This window comes from Castor canadensis, chromosome 2 (genome assembly GCF_047511655.1).
Source record: "Castor canadensis chromosome 2, mCasCan1.hap1v2, whole genome shotgun sequence".
In the NCBI taxonomy this organism is placed as follows: Eukaryota; Metazoa; Chordata; class Mammalia; order Rodentia; family Castoridae; genus Castor; species Castor canadensis.
In genome coordinates this window covers 156,709,543-156,717,655 of record NC_133387.1, presented here as the reverse complement: position 1 = coordinate 156,717,655, position 8,113 = coordinate 156,709,543, and the positions used below count along the sequence as shown (strand labels likewise).

The 8,113-nt window shown below is 42.9% G+C and overlaps 1 long non-coding RNA gene across 1 annotated transcript in view; it reads right to left on the bottom strand.

Moving 5' to 3' along the window:
- Positions 1-7,202: 7,202 nt before the first annotated feature.
- Positions 7,203-8,113, bottom strand: part of LOC141417520 (uncharacterized) — a 57,194-nt gene continuing 56,283 nt past the window's right edge. Inside the window, exon 3 of the long non-coding RNA XR_012442151.1 lies at positions 7,203-7,749. This is a non-coding gene — a long non-coding RNA (uncharacterized lncRNA). The remainder of the gene's footprint in view (positions 7,750-8,113) is intronic.

Below are 8,113 nucleotides of genomic sequence, written 5' to 3'. Positions count from 1 at the left end.
AATTCTTGCCAAGTGAACAGGATCTAGTTAAGAATGACTGTGAATTGCTTGTATCGTGTCTTGCTCGAAGGCAGGTGCTTTTTGATAATGGAAAGCAAGATGAACACAGAAGTAGGCAAAAGTTGGAGGAAAACTTGCACTGATCTACTCATGGAAAACATTTCACTTAAGGAAAGCAACTTCACTGTTTTGTTATTTTTAGCCACTCCTCTCAGTCTTGGAAATCTTGGATCTCTTACTCCAACTTTAAACAATATAGGAGAGGAAGAATAGACAAATTGGAGGGGCTGGAAAATAAACTTTATTCCTTAATAACTAGATGCAGTAGGAGATGCCAGATTTTAAATTTTTATTAAAACTGAAGACAAGTTTACTTCTCTAAGAGACTGATATAGTTGGATCTGGAATGTTCTGGAATTTTCCTCCAAAGGCCCATGTGGTAAAGGCTTGTCCCCATCTTAGTGCTATTAGGAGGCAGTGGAAACATAAAAGGTGGAGCCTAGTGAAGGTCTTTGGGTCATTGGGAAGCATGTCCTTGAAGAGGATTGTGGGGAGTCTGGTTTCCTCCTTTTTGCTTTTATGTCCTAGCCATGAGATGAGTGGTTTTGTTCTGCCACAAGCTCCCATCATGATGTACTGCCTCACCATAGGCTTAAAGCAATGAATCCAATTGCTCATGGGCTGAAACCTCCAAAACTGTGTGCCAAAATAAATCTTTTCTCTTTATAAGTTGATTTGTCTCAGGTATTTGTCAGTGACCAGAAGCTGACTAGCATGGAGACCCGGACCTCAAAGATTCAAAGTAAGATCTGGGTGTGTGGGTGTAGACCATGCGCCAATGGAGGACCTGCCTACACACAGGCTCTGGTTTCCAGGGACTGAGTTTGGATCTCTTTCTGGGCAGAAACAACAGTCACATGGCTAGAACTAAGTCACAGAAATGAAGATGAGATATCACAGCTTTCCTGAAAGAGCTTTTTGAAGAACAAGAGAGCTTGAAGAGAGCTGGCGTTTGCAGCATCAGACTCTCTCAATAGATTCTCTCAGCCCCTGACTGGACTGAGCCAGGTCCACATGTGTGTGCGTTTCTACTGTGGTAACACATAGAAGCATCTTTTGTCCATTGCAAAACTAGATCGAATAAAAACACAAACCCTGCAAGCTGTGCATTTTTGTGTTTGAACTCTCACAGGAAATCAAATCTCTGCCAAGGAAAAGCCAAGCATGTTTGGTTAGAACCCAAAGGTCTTTCTGAAATTTTTCATTAGCAAGCAAAAGTAATATGAGGTTTGTAACCTACCCAGTCAACCGCAGTAGTTCCACTTCCTTAAAACCAGCAACTTTCTAAATGAAAAGACAAAGAGCTCAGACTGGATACCCTAGCTCTTTCTGCAGCCGAGGACAGAAAGACAGTAACCCTCCAGGGCCATTGCAGTCAGGAGACCCAAAGCCAGTCCACTAGGACCTTAGAGAGGAAGGAGAGGGGATGATGCAGGCTAGGTGGGTTGTGAGGGGAGAGGAAGAGAAGATTAGGGAAGAACTTGAAAGGCTACAGGCAAAGAAGAAACTGAACATTTCTTGTGCACTGTGTCCCAGGTTTTTAATATAAAGTATCTCATTTGAGCCTTAAAGCAACCCCTCAAAATAGGCCATTTATCCTGGGTTTTTTTTTTGTTGTTGTTATTATTGTTTATTTGTTTTGTTTTCTTTTTTTGGGCTGAACTGGGGTTTGAACTCAGGCCTTTGTGCTTGCAAAGCAGATGCTCTACCACTTGAGCCATGCTTCCAGTCCATTTGCTCTGGTTATTTTGGAGATGGAATCTCAACAATTATTGGCCCAAGCTGGCCTCAAACTGCCACCCTCCCAATCTCAGCCTCCCAAGTAGCTAGGTTTACAGGTGTGAGCTGCCAGTGTCTGGCTTTAGCCCTGTTTTTATGAAGAAGGAAAGTAGTACTTGCCTGAATTGCATGGTCAGTACCGCCTGAGGAGGCAGTAGTCTGTATCTCCTCATTCCTCTATATCTGTGCAGAACTCCAAGGACTCTGGGAATTGTAAATCAAGGCTGGCCTTCCATGCTGTTATGAAGACATACTTGCTAAGGTTGGCGGGTAGAACTTGCACATTTAACAGTTATACTTTTTTTTTCTAACTTTTCAATACTGAGACTGGGTATGTGAGCCTGCCTACTGCCAGTAAGTAGTGGAGCTGGGGGGAATGCAACCCAGCTCTGTTCAAAAGGCAAGGGTGGTGTCCTTGACTTCTCAGTGATGTCTGACCCTACAGAGGAGTCAGGGATGGAATAATGCTAAACACTTTATGGAAATTATTTTATAAAAATTATCCTTGACACTTACACATTGCAGGTCTTGAGCTGCCATAATGTCACTTGCCTAGCCTTTGAGCAGTCACCCACTTCTTTGAGCTGTAGAAAGTGAAGAGCCTGGATGGTGGCTAAGTCTCTGAAGATGCAGTGAGCCTAAGTCTTAGACTGTAAATCTAAGGAATAACAAAAACTGTTTCCAAACAGTATTGAGGCTTAGAATCAGCCATAGATTGTTTAAGATCTCAAAGTGCTTTAAGGAATAATAATAGTTAATGATGATATAGAGACCATTATAATAAAAAGGAATAAAATGAATGGAGTACCTCAACAATTGGTAGACCTAGAAGGTGACTTTGATCATCAATGTCCTAACGAGAAGGGGCCAGGGACAGTAGGGAGAGAGGGTTGGAAACTGGAGTTTCCAAGTGATGAAAAACAAGAGGCACAGGAGAGCTTTTGTTGTGAACAGTAGGGCCAAGCTCTGGCTTTGTGTGTGCTGAGTGAAAGGGAGCAGGGGATGCTGGCCAGGCAGAATGTATGTGGTCTAGAAGCTGGAGCCCAGATGAGGGAAAAAGGGGGACAGGGCCAGGGTCAGGGTTAGACCTTAACAGGCTCACTGGGGCCTCCCAGGTGCCAGGCCTCCCATGGTGGTGCTCAGATTTCTGGTGAGGGGGAGGTATTTCCTAGGGAGGCACATCAGTCTCCTGTCCCCTACTCTGAGCTACTGAGAATCAAGCCCTGATAAGATGTAACCCACCTCACCACAGACTCCATGCTGAGGTAGTAAGCAGACCTCCATAGGCCTATGTCCTGCCACTCAGGCATCATGATGGGGTACACTTGTGACACTGATCACTGGATGTAGGAGCCTGGGTCCCGAGTTTAAGGATCTCAGATTGATTTTCTGTTTTTTGTTACTACGCTTGTGTGTGCTCTTGGGCAAATTTCTGAATGATTCTGAGCTTCACTTTTTCCCATCTGTAAAATCTCATATCCCACAAAGGACAAGATTAAAAACATATTCAAAGTGTCTACTCTAGAGCCAACATGGGGACTCCTTAAAGATTGCATATTTCAAGGAAACACTGCAAAGAAACCTTCCATATCAAGTCCAGCCCTCCTTTTCCTGAGAAGTTTCTGGATGACCTCTTTGAACCATCCAATTTAGCACTGAATTATATTTGTATTCCAGTATTTAATATTAAGGTCAATATTGCACTTTAAAAAGTAAACTTATGTATGGGTTTTCTCTTCCCACACCACCTTAAGTCATTCATATTTACAGGTCTTACACAGAACAATCCAGATAAAAAGCCAGTGACTTCTAGATCCTTGTCCTTGGTCCCCACCCACCCTTCTGCTCTGCGCTTTAGAAACATCTAGCATTAGACTGAAGAAAAGCCATACTAAAAAAAAAAAACCCAAAGAAACATTTAGTCTGGCAGAGTGGCTCAAGTGGTAGCGTGCCTGCCTAGCAAGCATGAGGCCAGTACCATAAAAAAAACAAAAAACCAAAAAACCCAAAAGCCAGACTAATAGACTAAGGGCAAGAAGAGAACAGAACCCAGATGTTGGGGATAAACTCCGTGGCTCAGAAGTGAGGCTCCTACTCTCTGCCTCAGCCTTTGTTAAGGTAGCTGAATTGGGTCCTGTCAATGCAGAAGATCCCAGGTTGTCAGAATAAAACTTAGAGGGTGGACAGGTGAGACCTTGGTTGCAGTAGAAACAACTACAGACCTAGATCTAGTGCAATTTGGATTGGCTCTGATGGATCTTCTAGGGTCAATAAACATTTGGTGGGTGCTTACTACACATAAAATTTACAAACACAAATCCATATCCAAACTTGGAGTGAGCCTTAGACTTAATTATTTGCCTCCACGAAGATGCAAAGAGGAAGAAGTCCCTGACTTCCCAGCAACAACTTCACACTGGGAGGGGCAGGCAGCATGTGTCTGGGGCTCAGGTAGCTGTCGTGGACCATCAGGACCTCACACCCAGGAGGATTCTGTAGTGTGAGGAATATGGGTCCACCAAATTGCTACTCTGTTACCTATATTTGGTTTTTCTACCTCTTGTGTGCATATCTGGTTCAGGTTGCTCTACTAGGATGAAAAAAAAAACAACCCACTAAAGAACAAGTTTAACATAAAGACAATGAAAATGGCATACTCAGAAAAACGCTAGTGGACTGCAGTTAGTAGACTCAACATGCTTCTGTCATGTGTCCTGAAGTCTGAAAACTATGAGATGGGGGATTAGCTATGTTTGAGGCCATAGTAATTTCAGCTAAGCCAGATGTCTTACATTTTAAAAACTTTAATCCAACACCAAGCTCAAAGACCAAAATAACTTGGGGAAATTCTTCTTGACTTCATATAGCCAGGATTTTATCTACTGTTGCTATTACTATCGCTACCACAGATCTTTTTACCTGTGCCATGGTTAGTACCAAAAGGCTTATGAGTCTGTCTTTGGTTTAAATCCTGGCTCTGCCTTTGACTAGCTGGAAGATCCTGAGCAGCTCTCTTAACCTCCAGTTTTTCCTCATGTGTGAAATACATGTAGGTACCATCTCTGCTTGGCACATGTTGAGTTAGATTGAATTCCCTTTCTCCCATCAACAGTATAGAGGTTAGTTTCACTTGAGCACTTACTCTCCTAGCATCCACCTAGTGATAGAAATATCCAGGACAGAGTCCTTTCTGGTATTCAGTGTTCATGCTGAGTGGACTTATTTACATAAGCTATTTTGATTGAATTTCATTTTTTTAAAGTGGATCTTTATTTTTATATTTTAATTTTTTTGAGTGGTACTTGGGTTTGAACTTGGAGCCTCCTGCCTTGCTAGGCAGGCGCTCTACCACTTGAGCCATGCCCCCCATCCCTGTTGTCTTAGGTATTTTTTGAAGAGAGTTTCCCATTTATTCCTGGGTCAGTCTTGACCACTATCCTCCTATTTATGCTTCCTGTTTAGCTGGAATGACAGCCATGCACCACCACACCCACCTTTTTATTGGTTGAGAGAGGTTCTCTTGAACACAGCCTCTCCCAAGCTGTCCTTAAATGGTGATCCTACTGATCTCTGCCTCCTGACTAGCTGGGATTATAGATGTGAGCCATCATGCCCAGCTTAAAGAAGAGATTTATAGAGATATACTTCATATACCATAAAACTCACCTTTCCAAGTATAAATTTCATTGGTTTGGGTACATTTAATATAATCACATGCAACTATCACTGCTATAAATAGAATTAAAATTCTGGGACATTTTCATCACTCCAAAGAGAAATTCCAAACCCCTCATTACTCACTGGCCATTTTCTCCCAACCCCTCTTAGCCCTAGGCAATAGCTGTCTACTCTCTGTCTCTATAGACTCTATACAACAATTTGGAAAGTCATACTACCTTTTTAAAAATTATTCTTTTTTTATTTTATCATTTTTACATTAACTCAAGTGTGTATACATTGTCTAGGCCACCTCCCCCCCATACTATCTTATTAATATTAAGATTTTTCCATGAACATTGGACACTTATCCACTTATTTCAGTCTACTTTAATTTCTTTCAATGGTGTTTGGTGATTTCAATGTACAAATCTTGCATTTTTGTTAAATGTGTTTCTTATTTTAATTTGTGGATTGTTATTGTTTATGTATAGAACTGCAACAGATTTCTGTATTTTGATATTGTATTCCTATGTAATAGTGCCGATGGTTTCTTTGTGGATTCCTAGAATTTTCTATCTATATAATCATGTTGTCTATAAACAGTAGTTTTACTACCTCCTGTCCAATCTGGATGACTTTTATTATTCTGGCTAGAACCTTCAGAATAATAGTGAATAGAAGTGGCAAGAGAAGACATTGGAGTAAATAGGTCACTCAGGGGGTGCCTTTGAAGTATATTTTATCCCCGGCCTGCCTCTCAGTCTCTGTCTGTCTCTCTAACTCTCTCTCTCCCCTGCCTGACTACCATAAGTTGTTCCACCATGCCCTTTACCATGATGCTCTGCCTTAGCACAGGCCCAGAAACAATGGAGCCAGCTGACCATGGCCTGAAACCTCTGAAACCATGAGGTAAATTTATTTTTCCTCCTTTCAAGTTGTTCTCACAGGTGTTTGTCATAGTGACAAAAAAGCTGGCTAAGACACTTTTATATCATATGTATATATGATTGATATACTTTCCCATTCTTCTCTCAAGGACTTCAGCTTTCATTTCATTTCAGTTCACAAACATTTATGGAGGCTCTGTGATGTAGAAACACCTTTGGCATCCTGTGGCCTTGTAAATGAGTAAGACATTCTGTGGCTACTTGCTCATTGGGACAGTCTTGGGTAGAATGGCAGGATGGAAGTTGGAGTCGGGGTAGATGGTACAGTAAGACTGAGGGCGTTAGGCATGGCTGTGTAGATTGCCCATTCCACAGCTTAGGCAGCCCTCAGTCACCTAGATCACTAGACGTGCGAATGGCACATTCTGAAGTTGCCCTGAGATAAGCACTGAAATCTGGAGACAGAAGGGAGGGCCATGCTCTCTCTCTCTGTGAGATAAACATCAATATTTATTCCATTAATACCTCCTCTGTACCTTCATTCTGCACCTCCCTCCACCTTCTCTTTGGCAAAGTTTCCCACTTTGGACAGAGAATCATAATCGCTAGGACGATTCTTGCCCCACAATCCTTTGACATGACTAAGGTTTGGCAGACTCACAGGAACATGAGGTCGTTCTATAAACACCTTGCGATGATTGAAATCTGTACTCTCCATGAAGGCAGCAGGGAGGGTGCAGCAGAGGGGAGGGTTACCTGGAACATCATTACTGTAGGTCCCAAAGTGACCACGCAGAGAGGAGTGATCTGGCCAAGAGATTCTTTATTGCCGGGTGGGAGAGGGAGAGAGCCAAGAGAGGCAGAGAGAAGGCAAGAGTTTAAATACCCCTCACTGAGACTCAGCATGATCTGATTGGTTAGGATCTTATGGTTCATGCTGATTGGAGGTTGGGACAGAAGGAGGATTCAAGCTAGTCTTGAGGCAGGACTGTGACCCTGGAAAACAGAAGCTTAAGGGTGCAGTAAGAACTGAAACCTATTGGCGCCATTATTGCCAACATTCCTCCGTTTTTTGTTTGTTAAGGAAGGGGGGCGTTGTGTTCACTCTGGCTTCTTCATGCTGGCAAGGGGCAGCGTAGGGGAAGGGAGGGTTAGTTGGCAAACAATGTTGGGGTGGTGAGTCTCATGATGGCGTACACCCAGGCTCCAAAAATGAAGATTTCCTCTTCCCTGAAGTTGATGAAGAAGGTCCCTTGTAGCCATAGGTCATAAGGAGTCTCGAGCCAATCCTCCGACCTCCGCATGGTGGGTATCAGCCAACTATCCTCGCGTTTTGGAGAGGTTGATATCCCTGGAGGTACAACTGATAAAATTTTGATTAGCAATAGCAGACATGTAGTATGATACAAGGGAGGAAGTTTAAGAATAGGAGAGCAAGAACACAGGCATTAGGATGGGCATTGGCCAGGAGAACCACTGTGAAATGCTGTTCCCTAGACAATTTCAAGAGTCCTCCAATTCCCTTCTCCATTTTTCTAATTGTTTCTTGAGAGGTGCTGCCATTGGGAGAACCCATTGAGCTTGACAGTAGTGGGTGTCATGAGAATGACCAGATGAGGGCTGGTCCATCGAAGTCCCAAGGGAGAGGGTAGAATATCCTTTTTGGAGAACAAGATGCCCTGGTTTAACAGAAATTGTTATAGGGTGGGGCAGGATCTGGTTTGCAT